This window comes from Callospermophilus lateralis, chromosome 3 (assembly GCF_048772815.1).
Source record: "Callospermophilus lateralis isolate mCalLat2 chromosome 3, mCalLat2.hap1, whole genome shotgun sequence".
In the NCBI taxonomy this organism is placed as follows: Eukaryota; Metazoa; Chordata; class Mammalia; order Rodentia; family Sciuridae; genus Callospermophilus; species Callospermophilus lateralis.
This window is the reverse complement of record NC_135307.1, coordinates 129053036-129070129: the sequence shown is the minus strand read 5'-3', so window position 1 is coordinate 129070129 and position 17094 is coordinate 129053036. Positions and strand designations below refer to the sequence as shown.

The 17094-nt window shown below is 42.4% G+C and overlaps 1 non-coding gene across 1 annotated transcript; it reads left to right on the top strand.

Moving 5' to 3' along the window:
- Positions 1–4477: 4477 nt before the first annotated feature.
- On the top strand, positions 4478–4579 carry LOC143396027 (U6 spliceosomal RNA). The gene has a single exon (XR_013090922.2). It is a non-coding gene; the product is annotated as a U6 spliceosomal RNA (small nuclear RNA).
- Positions 4580–17094: the final 12515 nt, after the last annotated feature.

The window sequence follows — 17094 nt, the reverse complement described above, 5'->3', positions numbered from 1 at the left end:
AGATCCTCATTTAAGTCTGGTGGGGGAGGAGAAATTGCTTCCACCATGAAGCCTACTTAATCATGATCAAATCCTGTACTTGTCTATGCTGAGAGGAGGATGTGATTTAAATACCAGCATTGATGGAAAGAAGGGGACAAGTGAATGACAGGAAGCAAAATCTCAGATGTATTTCCTACTGACATCAGTTTCCTGAATCTTCAGAACAGCATTTTATTACCATTTATGTATGGAAACACTGAAGTTCAAAAATGTGTAGCAGAAAACACACTGGAGGCTCAAGTTTAAGCTCCTGACTCAGTCTGAGAACTGTGTCCTCTAGCAGTCTATTGTGAGAAATACCTGGGAACAGAACCTACCATAATGTAACTGAGATTTTGATAACTACAGCAGTGCCGTCAGAATGAGGCACTGAGCAATGATGTCCAAGGATTTCCACATCCTAACCCCTGGAATCTATGAATATATCATATTAATGGCAAAAGAGACTTTGCAAATATGATTTAGCTAATGATCTTGAGGTAGGAGACTATCCTGGATTATCAGGGTGGGTCCAGTTGAATTGCAATAGTCTTCCTAAGAAGAAGGCAAGAGGAGTAGAGTTGGTGGTAGAAGAGGTTGCAAGGGAAACAGAGGTTGAAGTTATTTGAGGAAGGGGTCATGAACCAAGGCATGGAGAAGGCCTGCAAAAGCTGAAAAAGTTAAGAAACCACTTCTCTCCCTCCGAGCTTCCAGGGGACTTGTCTTGTCCCCAACTTGCCCCATTGGCCTCTAGAACTGGAAAAGAATAAACATGTGTTGTTGTAAGCAGTTATGTAGCAATATGTTATAGTTGGCATTAGGAAACTGATATGTGGATCAAAGACATTCCAACAGAGATCCACTGACTCAAAGTATCTTGAAAAGATTTGTTTAAAAATGTCTAATGGAATAACCACACTTTCATTCCTTTGAATGAATATCCTTGGTGGTAGCAGGGCTCCATCTTTTTAAAATTCAGCAAATATTAATTGAACCACTTTCTGTGATACTTAAAATGTGGTAAGACATGTGTTTTTTTTTTTCCTCCTGGTAGCTCCCACTCTAGGAAGAGAACAAACCTAAGTTCACAAGTTCTAGTAATAATGGCAGAAATGTAGGTTCTGAGAGGTTCCCAGTGCAATGGAGGATAAACTAATGGAGACAGCCCCTGGGGCAGGAAGGTCAGGGGACATAAAAACTAGCCTGGATTTTGGCACCTAGAAATTGAGGACTGGAGAGGAGAGGACAATGCAGATGAAAGCCTGGTGCAAACATAGGCCTATGAATAGTGTTTAGAGAGGGCTATGGACTGAATTGTGTACTCCCCAATTCATATTTGTTTGATTGTTCTTTTATTTTTTTTATATAAGGTCTCACTATGTTGCTGTGGCTGGCCTTAAGCTTGCCACCTTTCTGCCTAAGCTCCCTAGTCGCTGGCATTACAGGTATGCATCACTGTGTCTGGCCCCCCACAATTTATATTTGAAGCATAACCTAAAAAGTGACTGTATTAGAGGGAGGTCTTTAGGGAGGTCCATAAAGTTAAATGAGGTCATAAGGGTGAATCCAATAAGACCTATATAGGAAGATTCCAAAGATCCATGTTCATGCACAAAAGAGAGCTGTACATTACAGTAGATGCCATAAACCAGGAAGACAGGCCTCACCAGAAACCAGCTGCACTGCCACCTCCATCTTGGACTTTGAGCCTACAGACTTCGAGGAAATAACTGCTTGTTGTTTAGGCCACCCAGCCTTTGGTATTTTATATATTTGGTAATGGCAGCCAAGTTGACTAACACAGCTAGCAATAAGCAGTCAGATGTGATTGGGAAGTACTACAATGTGAAGGAGGAAGAGAGAGGTTGGAAGAATAGGCTAGGGCCAAACTGCACCATGACTAAAAATATTCTACTGGAGCCTTGGAGACAACCAAGCATCTCAAAGACTGACCCAGTGAGGAACATGAGGGAGGATCAGGTGACAGCATCTAGGGCCCACAGTGAGGCACTGGCCCTCCTGTGATGTGTCTAGTAAAAGTGTTGCAAGTCCATGTCCAGAATACAATAGAGAGGGCTGCCCTCTGAACTCCTAGCAAAGAGAGAAGGCTGGGTCCACAGAATATAGCTCACTTGCTGGGCTGTCTTTCCAACATGCATACCCACATGCCTGTTCTCTCACACACTTTCTCCCTAACACACACAAAACACACTCACACATTCTCTCATACACTCAGACATACACACATGCTCACACATGTACAAACAAATACAGTTAAACACTCTCTCAAGCTGGTGAGTGCAAAAGATGACACAAGTTAGAAAAGCACCCCATTGTCAAGATAAAACACTTTGGCCCCCTGGAAATTAGACTCCCTTGGGGAAGATGGGAAGCAACATGGGGAGAATTGACTACTGACCCAAAAGATACTAATATTTATTTATTTACTGGGCATTGAACTCAAGGGTGTTCTACCACTGAGTCACATCCCCAGTCCTTTTTTGTTTTATTTATTTTTGAGACAGGGTCTCACTCATTTGTTAAGGCTGGCCTCAAACTTGCAATCCTTCTGCTTCTGTCTCTTGAGTTGCTGAAATTCCAGGAGTGCACTACCACACCCAGTCCAGATGCAAATATTTACAACAGAAATTGAGTGATCGAGCAAGAGTTCTCTACCCTCTGTGGGGCTAAGTTGGATTCAGCCACAGAACACTTGCACACAGAGGATGTGTGGCTGTGTATTCTTAACAGCTGCAATGACAGTGGCAGCAGGAATATTTGGCAGCCATTAAAAGACAAGTTATCCCACTCTTGGGTGGAATGTTTTCTCTCATATGCAGAAAGTAGAGGGAAAAAGGAACAAGCAGCCCTCTCATGAAAACAAAAGGGAGACCAAGAGAATAAAGGAAGGGGGTTAGGGACAGTGAGGAGGGGAGAGAAAAGGGAGGCACTGGGGAATGAAATGGATCAAATTATGTGTATGTTTGCACTTGTCATAATGAATCCCCCTATTGTGTATAATTACAATTGTGTATAATTACAATGCACCAATAAAAACCATAGAAGAAGTTATCTCCATGAAAAAAGATGGAGCCGGTGTGAGTATAGCTGAGGTGAAACAAGGAGAATTTAAATTGCTCTGCTGCCAATGAGATGGAGGGAAGTGTGAACTGAGAATTAGGGAACACTGGTTTCTGGAATTTCTTAGAAGGGACATGTGAAGCCCAGGATGTCTCTAGAAAAAAGAGAGGATGTTTTAATGAGGCTGATGCCATGTGTTCTGCCCTGCACTGAACTGAATCCTAGACATTCTTTCAGTTTGTTTTCTTCCCTTTGGGAAAATCTGTTGCAGTGTTTTAACACCAAGCCAAAAAATGGACACTTTTCTGTGCCTTAGAAAGGGAGGTGCAGCCCCAGTATCAGGAACACCCACAAATATTTTGGGATGGACTCTATAAATATTCCATGAGATGACTGATGTATCCACTAGCATCCACAACCAAGTCTCACCTGTTCTAAACCTTTTCCTGTCGGTCACTCTCACCCCTCTGGGTGCAAGCTCACCATTTGGTCAGCATGAAGTCTTCCTTATTCAGTGAAAGTGAAAACTCCACTTAATCCTCCAAGCTTGGCCTTTTATTTTTGAAGTTCAGAGTTTAGAATGCCTAGAAAAGTCTGTAAACTTTCAAAAGAGCCTGGATCTTGCAATATATTTTCTTTTTCTTTTTCCCCTTCCCTCCCTCCCTCCCTCCCTCCCTTCCTTCCTTCCTTCCTTCCTTCCTTCCTTCCTTCCTTCCTTCCTTCCTTCTCCCTACCCCTGAACCCTCTGCCTCTTGTACTGAGGATTGAACTCAGGGGTGCTCTATCATTGAGTTACATCCTTGGCTCTTTAAAAAGAAGTTTTGAGACAGAATCTTGCTAAGTTGCTGAGGCTGACCTTAAACTGTGATTCTTATTTTTTATATATATAACCATCCTAGGTCTGGATGAGGGGTCAATGCATGTACATACAGGTCTGTGTGACTTATGACATAGTATTTAACAAAAGTCAGAAACCTGGAATGATCTTTTCCAAGTCTCACAGGACTAATGCTACACCACTGAGATCAATGATGACCACTTAGTGGAGAAAGGACAGTGCACACAGATCCCATCCTTTATTCTTAAGACAATTGTACAGAGTGTCACAGATTCATTTTCTGAGACTCAGTCCTGCTTGTGTAAACACCTGAATAAGGATTCTTATAGATTTATCTATCATTGCATGAATGGTTCTCAATTTACTATGGTTTGCTTACAGTTTTTTTTGACCTGACAATGCTGCAAAAGCAAAATGTGTTGCATAGAAACCATACTTTAACATACATGAACCATACATTAACACGAACCAAACGACTCTGTTGTTCACTTTCAGGGCAGCATTCAATAAATGATAGTAGATATTCAGGACTTTATTATAAAATAGGCTCTGTGTTTGCTTTCTCAGCACATACAGAGAAAATTAGCAAGGTCCCTGTGCAAGGATGACATACGAATTCGTGAAACATACCAGAATTTTTACAGTAGAGAAAGCCAGTGCCACCGGCACAGCATGGAGTCCAATCTCAAATTCCTTTGTACTGACTGTGCTGAGCCAGATGGACATGTGCTGCTCCTTGGACTCTACTTCTTAGTAAGGATGTTTTTAGTAGTTCCTTGGACACTGAGTATTCTGTTTGGACCTCCACACTTATGAAATAAAGCATCTGAGTTCCTGCATATCTCTATGGAAAACTTGGCAACTGGAACCCTCCTTGGCCTCACCTGGGTTGGACATGTTTACCCCAAAACATGTCCACATCCATACCCCTGTGTGATCTTATTTAGAAACAGAATCTTAATTACATGTAATTAAGGATCTTGACATCATCCTAAATTTAGGGTGGACCATATGTAATGGCTGATGTCCTGAGAGAAGAGAGGGAAAGACTTAAGACACAGACACAGGGAAGAAGGGCATGTAAAAAAAAAAAAGGACATGTGAAGATAGGCAGAGGCTGGAGGTAGGCAGCTGCAAACCAAGGAATGTCAAATCTTGGGAAAAATCGGTATCTTTAAGAATAAAGTCCAGCCCACATCTACAGTACCAAATATTGTGAAAACATTTACTTATTTTTATTGAAAAGATTAAATTCTTTATATTTATAGCTTTTAAAAAATCATTCTTCTTCTTCTTCATAGAGGGAACTACATAGAAACGATTGATCCCCAGCAATCACTGGCAACTGGAAGAAGCATGGGACAGTGTCAGAGCACCAGAAGAAACCAGCCCTGCCAACTGCTTGGTTTCAGACTTCTGGTCTCCAGAACTATGAGCGAGTACATTTCTGTTGTTTTAAGCTAACAGGTTTGTGGCAATTTGTTGGGGCAGACTGAGTAAACTAACTTGCTGTACTTACTCTGACATGGCCTCCAGGACATGGTCTCCAGAGAAGGGAGAGGCTCTGACTGGAGCCTCTCCCTTCTCTTCCACAGGGACAACCTCAGGGTCTTGATCAATCCCTCCTCTTCAGGGGCCTCAGAGGGTCTGGTGAGACCACCAGGGGTCTTGTATTGGCTTTCCTCAGGGGAGAAGCCATGTTGTTCTCTTCAAAAAGTCTAGCCTCAAAAGGACTCAGGATTTTCTTCCAAGCTGAGATTGCATTCAGGCGCCACTCTCATTATGATTAGGATCTGGGCAGTACACACACTCTTTGACGTGGTCCGGTTTCTCAGGTTCGGGTCACTGTCTGCAGAACTGAATCTGCTGTGGAGAACTCCTCAGCCTTGTGTGGGATTTTTGTGGGTCTGGTACTTGGCCTTGTTGGTCTTTCCTGATGAGTGAACATTTCCTCTCTTGCTAAGGCTTCTGGGAAATGGAATTCTTTTAAACTTCTGGACCCCTTTCCCACATCTGAGAACGTGGGTGGGCTCAGTTATCACTGAAACCCCATACAAGCTCTGTGGTCTGGCAAAATCCTATCTGCTTCCTTCTTTCTTGCCAGGGTTTTGCCTTCCCTGGCAACAGAGTGTTGGGGTCCGAGAACAATGACCAAATGTCCTACTTTTCCTGAGACTGAAGGCATTTCCTGGAATGTGGGACTTTCGCTGTAAAAACTAGGAAAGTCCCAGGTAAATGGGGATAGGTTGCCCCCGCAAGTCTTGGGAAAAATAGGTACCTTTAAAACAAAGTCCTGCCCACATCTACAGTACCAAATATTGTGAAAACTTACTTATTCTTATTGAAAAGTAACGATTAAATTCTTTATATTCATAGCTTTAAAAAAAATCATTCTTCTTCATAGAGGGAACTACATAGAAATGTTTGTGTTTGTTTCAAAAGCCCCGTCAGAGGTTGGGTTCTTCAGAAGTGTTATCTAAGAAAATACGTGTATGTGAAAGTGATTTCGTGAGAAAGGTTTCTAGGAAAAGTTGAGATGTCACTTCCATCTGTTACCATGTCCATCCCAAAATTCTGCAGAAGATGCAAACTCATAGGAAGCTCAGGACAGCTGGCCACAATCCTGAGGAGGGTTCCAGGGACACCTCACATCAGGAAATGGGACTAAATAGAAAGAGAACCAAGCATGATTTAGTCACTATCAACAGTATCAAGAAAGTAATATTTCCACAGGGGATAACCCAGCTCAGTCCCACAGGGATGCTCTGGAGAAAATATAAGTGACAACTTATAGATGCCCTCATCAGGACAAGAGGTCTTAATCCCCCTGCACCCTTGAGTGGTTGGCATGGAACTATTCTTGTGGGTTGTGACATTCTCTGACTCTGTGTGCTTTGGCAAAGTAGGATTTTGTAGCCTGAGGACAGTCCTTTGATGAAGAGACTTGGATTCTGGTACCTGAGAGTAAAAGCAAAGAGAGAGCTGGTGAGTGTGAAAGTGGCCCAAGGGCTGACATGTTCTTCCCACAAGAGGACCAGAGGCACAGGACCTCTGTGGTTTGCTCAGCAGCCCGTGCTCTCTCAACCCTCCCTATGACCCTAACCTTCTCATCAATGTCAAACATCATAATGAGGCCATGCTCCCTTGGGTCCTGGATCTGTGCTGTCTACAGGATCCTTGGGCCCCAGATACACTCAGGGCCAGCATTTCCATCTTGGCCCCAGTCACACAGCCTGATCTTCCACTTTCCTTCCATTTCCTGTTTATCTTCAGGCCATCTGCCTGGGCCGACTTCTGTCTTCTCAGGAGGAAGGAATTGCCTCTTTACCCATTGCTTTTCAACTCTTCCCTGTCTCTCTTCAGGAATCCTTTTTGAATGCGAGGATTCAGTTTAGATGAAGGCCACCCCACCTCTCTGTCTACTCCCTGAACAGCCACCACGCCACAAACTTAAGAGGAAAAGTAGTTCTCTGGATAGTTTCACCAGGGGTAAATCTCCAGAACTCCAGAACTGAGTCAGTGTGTCCCACATTTTTGTGATCTTGGTCCTCTCTCTTTACCCTCTAGCCTACCCTCTTGAGTTCAGCCTGTTTTCATCATTACCAAATGCCAGCTGTTTCCACCCAGCTGTCTGCTTCCTTATTATATTCCTTGAAAGAGAAGAAATAAAAACACAGGTTTGCTTGCCCATAGCCAGCACAGAGTTTGGGTTTGAGATCTATCAAGAAATCTTTCTCAAGCTGCCACCAGTCATTGTGAACTCACTGTAAACATGGACAATGGAACAGTGTCCTGGGGGGTAAAATGAATTCCTGATCATTTCAAGGCCATCAGTCTTGTGCCATGTACTATGCTATATGCTAAGCATAAACCCATGAACTGAAAGTCTGAGGTGATCTTCACTAAAAGTTTCTTCAGCACCAAAACCTGGATCATTTTCTTCTGCTTCTACTTCCAGAAGAGCTGGCCCAGTCTCCCTGTCAGCTCATGCCTGAACAGAAGTCTGAACAGAAGTCTTTCTCCCTCCATTACCTAAGAAGAGAACCTTCCATGTGTCAAATTGACACCTCATTCTGCCTGTGGAGAGTGAACCTAGGATAACTTCACCTATCTGGCATCTCCTTAGCACTTGGGATCCTGGCTCCTCACCAAGTTGGTAGCTTTGTGAGTTCTTCTGCTGAGAGCCCTGCAACCACATTTCTCAGAAGACCCAACTTAAACCCAAACATGGCCACAAGGGAAATAGGGCAGCCATTTGAGGGTGTGGAGAGTTCACGAGAAAAAATGAGTAGACATTTTTCTTAGCTCAAGGAGCCTGTGTGTAATAGTGGTCCACTTTACGCTTTGAATGCAGCCCTTGCTGCTCTGCCTCTGCAACTTTATTTTTAAAATGGACAAGCTTCTTTCTCTTTCTTCTCTCCCTTCTCCCTTCCTAATCTCACGGGAAACATGACCTTTCTTCCCCATCCTAGGCAGAGTTACGTGTCCTTGAGTATACACCCACCACAGAAACTAAGTAATTTAGGATAACACCAGAAGACTTAAGCAATGACTGGCGCCCAAATTAACAAGTGAATTACAACTCCTGACAGAATGTAGCCTTTGAATCACCTCCAGAATCACAGCCTCTGGGAAAGGAGTCCAGTGTGTTTCTTCTTTGCTAACAAAGCAATAAAACTTCTTTTTTACTTTTTCATAAAGCTGTGTCCTCATCATTGGATTGGCATTGGGGACAAGGATGGAGTTTTCAGTAACGTGTGGATGAGAGATTGCTCGCATGCTGATAAATCACTGTGGTGAAGTGTTTTCCCTGCCTTTTCAGCATCAGGCCACATTCCTTTATTTCTGGCTTCGTATTTGACTCTAACTAAGTGTGTGGAAAGAATTAGGGGTTGAGAGGCCATGGCTGTAGAACCAGAGGCAGGCTGCATTCCAGGCATTTCACTCTGGTGTCCTATTGAGAGGTTGTAAGGGTGTCATGATTTATGATGGTTTTGAGCTTAGAGATGGGAACCTATTAAGTGACTTCTGCAAAGCTGAGGCAACAAGCTGTGAGCCTAGTGGGTGGATTCTATTATAAGGGACCCCATCTGGGACCACCATGAGGTTGTGATTAGGTTAAGTTCCTGAGCTTCTCATCCCTTCCTGGATATCTTCTTCCCTCTTTTCTGTCAGCACAAGGTGGGTGCCCTCTATCTCAAACCTAATGCCCTCTACCTCAAACCAGCACATGCCAGAAAGTCACCCTCGGGTGGCCTGTCTCTCTCCTCTAGTGGTAGAACACTCCTCTTGGTGGTGGCGGGGTGTGTGTGTGCTGGGTCTCCTTGTGTCACCTCAACCCCAGGACTGTGCACAGAAGGTGATAGTTACCATATGAGGGTTTAATGACCTGTTTGAGAAGATGTGCAGAAGTAATCCTACCAGTCTCCTGCTCCACATAATAGGGAATATTACTTTTCCCAGTGGAGGATGAGGAAACTCACCACTCGCTGGAGGAGAGGCTGGGAGAGAGTGAAGAAGTGTAATTAGCACCTGAGAATGCTGGTTGTTCCAGTTCCTTTATCTGCCCCACCCCCTTTGAATTCTGAGCAAGGAAAGCATTTCCCTCACCCTGGTACTTGATTCTTCACCTCCCTCATAAGAATGAATTGGGATATAATATTTTTTATTCTTTATATTTTTCTATATTCTCCACTTTAAAAATAATGACTGAGCTTGGCATGGTGGTGCATGCCTGTAATCCCAAAAGCTCAGGAGGCTGAGGCAGGAGGGTTGCAAGTACAAAGTTAGCCTTAGCAACCTAGTTAGGTCCTGAGCAACTCAGCAAGAACTTGTTTCAAGATAAAAATATAAAAAGGGCTGGGGATATGGCTTGGATTGTTAAGTGCCCTGGGTTCAATCCCTGTACCAAAATAAATAAATAAATAAGTAAAATAAAAATAATGACTATATGATTGTTTCACCTTGTACAATCTTGTACATACAAGATATTTCTTTGGTTAGCTGTTTATTGTAAGAATTAGAGAACCCCAGGTAAACCCAGGTAAATCAGCTCAGGTCATGGCAAGTACTTCTCCCTGTGTTCCTGTTCTGCAATTTGCTCACCTTTCCATCTGTCATAGGATTGTCCAGCTCTGGAGCAGCTTAATCTCACAAGGGCATATTCTTCTTTTGTACCCCTATGCATCTAAATTCCTATGTATTGTGGCATTTGAATGTACAGTGACTAATCATTATTTATTTTCTCTTTTCTGGCAGGCAATTTTATTACTTTTTATGATTTTACAGGTAATATATATTCTTCTGGAAATAAGTTGTATTAAAAGTTACAAGAATGGAAGGAAATTCATTTCAGATGTGGAGACTACCCCGAAAATATTTTTCATACATCTTTTATGCATATAAATGAACCAAATAATTTTATATGAATGCATTGTTATTATATTTATGCTTATTTTCATTTTTGCTTACTCTCTCAGCTTGTGAGTTTTTCCCCTCCAAACGTAGCCTAATGTGAATATTTTATACATTTTCTATATGTACATGTGTATACACATATACCACTAACAAACTCACAAATGAATCGACATAATGTGCTTTCATGTTTTAGCTAAATAGATTAATATATTTATACTTTTCTGATTATTGCTTTTGTTTATTACTCTATTGAGGTAAATGGTGATAATGGTATTGTGCAATTTTTCATCTTTTTAAAAAAAAATCAGTGGCTTTATTTTAATTTACAATTTTCCCCACTACAAAATTGAACAATAAACATTCTTTTATATGTATTTAACTGAGAGAATATCTAGATGTTGGAAAGTTGAACCAAAAATATGTTTTTATTTAACTTAGTAAATATTGCCACATTACTCTTGAAATCAATTATAAAAATTTATATATATATATATATATATATATATATATACCCAAAATAAGCAAAAATAATCCCTTCATGTGCATTTTCATTTTTATAAATCCATTGGGGGTGAGAAATGTCATGTCATTGGGATTGTAATGTGCACTTCTCTTTGAGTTTCAGTATCTGCTTTCTGATTTATATTTAATTATTGAATATTTCCATTAAATAGTAACTTTGAGAAAAATATAACAGTCCCTCATACGCTCATCACTGCTATTTAACATTTTGTTATAATCACAGTTACTTGTTGAATTCACTTTATTTTCAATTACCTCTTCCCCCTTTCTTAATGTGTTTAAAGTAATTCAGCCATCCAAGATGTTCCATCTGTTCCTTCTAAGGGATAGCCATTCTCCAGTAGCATATATCCACCTATGATTTTTTTTCACCTTTCTTTTAGTATATACCTATCAACTTAGAGAATAAAATACATTATTGCTTTGGGCTACAAAAATATGCATGGCATTTTAGACTCAGTGCTATATTGTTTAGAATTTTTGCATGCTACAACTAGACCATTTAAGTGCTCTACTAGATTCCTTCAGATGAGTAAATCCCAGTTCATTCATTTCTCCACTGAAGTGGAGATAGTTTTCTGGTTTCTCACTATTACCAACAGAGCAAGGACTATCCTTTTATCTGTCTCCTTATGTATATGTGGGAAGTTTCCTAGAATAGATATGTGGAGCTGAAATTGCTACAAGGTTGGTATGACTTTGGCATCCCTGGTTGTTGTCTCATGTGCTGCAGAGTAGTTGTCTCTTTCCCACCAGCTGGGGAAGACAGCACCTGTTTCCTTAAGCCCTGCCAATCCCATGTGCAGACTGAATTGATCTCAGGGACATAAGCATCTATCTAATATTAATTTTGCATTTCCCTTAATTACCAGTAAAATTCAGTCTCTTCTAATACATTTAATGTCTATTTTTGAGTTTTTATGAATTGGCAATTCAAATACTTTGATCATTTATCTATTTTGTTGTATTTTAAATTCATTTTTAGGAATTAATTGAATTTTAGTATTCTGAATACTACTGCTGGGTTCATAAATTGCAAATTTTCTACCAGTTAAATTACTTTCTTTCACATTTTTTGAGAACTATTTTTTTGGGGTGAGGAAGAGTGGAACTGGGGATTGAGCCCAGGGGTACTCTACTACTGAGCTATATTCCCAGTCCTTTTTTTATTTTGAGACAGGTCTTGCTAACTTGATGAGGCTGGCCTTTAACTTGGGATCCTCCTGCCTCAATCTCTCAAGTGGCTGGGATTACAGGAGTGCACCATCACCATCACTTCAACCATTTTTTAAAATTGAGTTCAAGATTATCAACATTTTACTTCATGATTCATTATCTCTGTGCCTGGTTTAAGATATTTCCCTAGCTGGGCATGGTGGCAAACACCTGTAATCTCAGCAAATCAGGAGACTGAGGTAGGAGGATCTCAAAATTTGATGCCAGCTTCAGCAACTTAGTGAGATCATAAGCAATTGAGACCCTGTCTCAAAATGAAAAATAAAAAAGGGCTGAGGATGTTGCTTAGTGGTTAAGCACCCCTATGTTCAATCCCCTGTAACCAAAATAAAAAAAAAAAGAAATAAAAGAAAGAAAACCTTCTATAATCTGATTTTATATTTTCCTAGAAATTAGCTACAGAAAAGCTAAAGGTAGGTCATATTATGAATGGATGCTTACCTTTATAAGAAACTGTTTGGTGTAGCCTCTGAGAAGTCTACTCAGTTCAAGGTCACAAAATTGTCTCCTGTGTACACTTTAAATATGTGCAGTTTATTTTGTGTCACTATCAGACTGATAAAGCTGTTAAAAAAATTAGAAATACTAGGTGTTTGACAGAAAAGTATTCAAGTGATTTTCGTTTGCCATCTTATTAAAATTAGCAGAGAAAAATTAGAATTTTAAGCATTTATTAAGGGTTTGAGAATATTAAAATACTAACTTAATTTTGTGAAGATTTAAAAAAAGTAAGAGTGTTTGAAGAGGGACACAAACACATACACACATACACAGGGTTCTGTGGTGAGACCTAAGATCAAATCCTGGTTCTACCATTGCCTTCCTGTGTTCTTAGATATGTCACCTAACTTCTCTGAGTCTTGGTTTTCTACAAACTAGGAATGGTAACCACATATCATAAATCTGTAATGATTAAACAAATAACATGTACAAAAAAGCTTCTAGAGAGCCTTACCTGACACAGAAGCTCAAGGATTATTAGTTTCCCTTTCTATCCTATGTAGCTAGACCTCCCAAAGGATGGCTCTTTAACATACACGCACTGCATACGGTTGAAGGACCATGACACAACACAGTTCCAGGGACGAGGTGTGCTGCAAGATATCCCTGAACTCCAAGAGACAGGTTCTGTGAGAAGTTCAATGCAAAGCTGGCCTGGGCCATGGGTTGTTCAGAGCAAAGTCATTTTTATTGTAATGAAAATTTAAAAGGCAATTACATTAGTTATACATATACACAACCAACTTAATAACTGTTAGTCATAGAGAACATTCAAGAAATACAAATGATTTACCCACAGCACAGTTCACATCCATAAGAAGAAAGGTTAAAGGAGAGATGATTAAGTGCTTAATGTCCACTGAAGCCTGCTTGTGGAATCTTTTTTTTAGGAAACAGAATGTTAGAAATGAGCCACCCATTTCTGCACAATCTTGAAAACCCCATTTTTTTTTTTTTTTGTCAGTGCCCCACAGACTTTGGCCGATTGATTGGCCATAAAACCAGCTCTGGCCACAAGGCCCAGGCACACACCTACATGTGACAATGTGCCTGCACCCTCAAGTAAGGCTCTTCAAGCTTCTCAGGGTCCAGGCAGTGGAGGAGGAAGTGGACAGCAAGGTGGCTCATGGCTCCTCAGTGCACAGGATTCACTAGCAACAGGTAGTAGCATGGTAAGTTAGGACACAGCAACTTAATGACCAAACACCTTTCTGATAATACAAAGGGCTTTTCTAGTCTGATTTGTCACTGCTAGAGCTGTTGGGTAACAGGCTTGCTCTTGTTTATGGGGCAGGTCATGACTGTTAAGGAGCAGGTGGCCTAGACAGGTGAATAATCTCTGTTTTCACAGAGCTCATTAGTTGGGTAAAACACTGCAGTCAGGGAAAGAGCAACTAATTTTCCTGGGATTTGCCTCATCTCTTGGTTAAACCAACTAACTAGGAGCACCAATACCTGTAATCTGGGGAACACACGGTTGCTTCATTGACACAGAACGTTTAATCTCCCTGGTGTAAATTCCATTAACTTTCATAATCTCTCCATTTCTGCTATTTGCAACATTTACTATTCCTGAAATTAAAAAAAGGTTGAATTAGATGTGTTAGAAAGTAGAGAAGGTGGCTGTTTGTAATGGCTCTCTTGCTCCCTGAAACCAACACTAAAAGCAAAGCTAGGATGGAGTGACACTCAGGCAGAATATTCTAGAACCATTCTTGGCCACTCCCACAAGTCACATGCAGTCTTGGTGGAGCCTCAGTAAAGCTGCATTTGTGCCCTTGCAGCAGTTTAGGAGGTCACTACATGGCCCCGTCTATGGAAAACCTGTTGCTTGCTTAGCTAAGGAAAGTAAGTGGAAAGGCTAGCAGCAAATCTGCTGAGAAGGGAAGTGTGGTTCTAGTCAATCGTGATGCTCCCTGTTCACCTAATAGGACTAAAAACTGAGTTGGCAGACTCCTAAATTCCTAGTCAAGGGAGAAAAATAGAAGCAAGGTCATCTGGAGTAAGGGTTCTTTTATTTCTTCAATGTCCCCTCAGTGCCAAGAAACAGTTATGGCCAAGGTGTTCACCTCTGGTGGGCACCTGAGAAAAGTCCCTGACTTCCCTCCAAAAAACAGAAGGCAAAAGCAAACACAAGACCCCTAAACTCCTGAAGTCACAAGCCAAAGGCCACATGAAGTCTATTTTTCATGCCATTGAGAAACATTTTGCTTCAAAAGCTATTTTTGTATCTTTTTTTGGAGACAATCATGCCCACTGCCAGGGCAAGCTTGATGTTGTTAGGGCAGAGGGGGATAGCAGGTAGGTAGCACAGAGGGACGACTGTTCTGGGCTGGTCCTGTTAGGTCTCTCTGAGTGTCAGGCACCTCCTATTTCCCCAGCTGCAGGGAAGCCTCTGGGTTGGAGCCAGCTCCTCATGCCCCTACACTCAGGACTACTCACCATCAACTACAAAAGGGTTAAGAGCTGCTGTAGAAACCATAAAATCAGGGCTCCATCAGTCTTGAAAATTAGGCTGGTTACTGGTAAAGGGCATTCTACTGGGTTATATTGGGCTTTCCAGGTGAAGTTCAGCAGAAACATAGGGCACATGGATCTCCCTGGATGCCAGACAGGCTGCTGTATAAAACAGGATCTTCAAAGTACCAGAGCAATTCTCCCCTTGGCTCCTTCCTGCACACTGGGTTTACTCTGCTCTCAGGGAGCCTAGAACCAACACCAGAATCCATGGGTAGGGACACCTGGGTTTTCTGAGCATTTGTAAAACTAAGCAGTACCTGTGAGAGGTTCCCAAAGGGATACAGGGGATACTCCAGGGCTTTCCCACAAGGTGGGTCCCATTATCTGCAGCCTTGTGTGACTTCTCTCTTACCTAGGCATCAGTGGGCTGATGGATGGGGATTAGAAAAGATGGGTAGGAAAAGAAGAAAACGAGGGAAACTAAGGGAGTCCTTGTCCATGTAAAGGGTAGGGGAGGAAGTAGAGGAACGTGAAAGTGGGGGGATGGGGTCCTAAACTCATCTTCTCAAATCTGAGTAAAAACACAGTAAGTCAGGGACTCTGGGTTAAGGGGTCACCCAAGTAGAAACTTCTAGAAGTCAGATCATATTCTTGTCTTGAGACAATCAGAGGAATTCAGGACCCTCTGGACATGTGGCAGAATCAGAGTTGGAACCAGAACCAGAGTCTGAGTCTTCTGCCTCACAGATCTGTATCATGTCCATCCCAAGGTACTTCTGTACCTGCTGCCAAGCAGAGGACAGAGGCTCAGGTGGCCAGGAGGAAAGTGGTCCAGAGTGCATTTCTCCACACAAAGGGGGGGTGTGGTCCCAAGCCTCCTCCAGGTCACTGAGCAGAATGTGGCATGAGACCTGAGGAGGCTGGGCATCTTGCCCCTGCCATCCACACCTGTATGCCTTTGTGACCTCAAGGTGTGCTTTCCTGCAGTTTTTGGGTGGGGACAAGCTCCCTCTCCCAATGGAGTAGGCCTGGAGACAGCTACATGAAATTAGAAGCACGTGTTCAGGACAAGTAGGAAGGGCAAGCACTCCTATGAGGCTCTTAAAGGAGGACAGGGCTAGTTCCTCTAGGAAGGGCTTTGATCTGCAGTAGGTAGGTGGACCAAGAACTGACCTATTAAGGTAAGCAGGTCCCCAGTCCTGGCTCCTGGTGACACTACTGAAGAGCTAGCCTGCTGAGTCCTGCTGGTCAGGCCAGCTCCTGGGCCCCAGGATGATCATCTTCCCATCAGGATGCTCCTGAACTTGGGGACGGGGGCCACTCACTTCAGTTCTCATGCTTACTACAGACTTTGGATTCTATACACTCACCCTGGCCACACATGACGGACACGAGGCACGGCACATTCATTAGGACAGAAAGTTCATGTCTCACTGCACAAAGTAAATATGTCCCACAGCACAATGGGCACATAGACAGATTAGCAGAGCTGAAGGGCATCCACCTCTGCATCCTTGTGCCACTTGGCTCCAGTGCATGGAACAAAGGCTCTGCATCCTGCTGGCCTCTTCTTCCAACCCCCCACCCCCCAAGTCCCACCCAGGCAGCAGTAGTGAAAAGCAAGACATAATGTGATTCAGCACCCCCAGCAGGTGTGATGGTGTGCTAGTCGCTCTAGGCATTGACTGAACTTTTTATGTGTGTAAATTATCTATTAAGAGACTATTCACAACTGAATTTAAGGACCCAATAGGCTCACTTTCCAAGCACACACAGAAAAAATACAATAAATACAATGGGTTCCCAAACATCAAAAGCAGGGCCCCTGGTCCGTGGCCAAGAAGCCATGGCTGTGGATTAGAGCTGAGTGATGCTGTGCCTAGGGTATGTGGGGGTGGGGTGCTTTTGGTGGGGGGTCCTGCATCAGGGCAAGCCAGGCTAGGGGGGTCCCATTCACATGGGCATTGGTGTCACGGCGTGGGTAGCACTCTACAGTGGGAGCCTCGCTCTGCCCACAG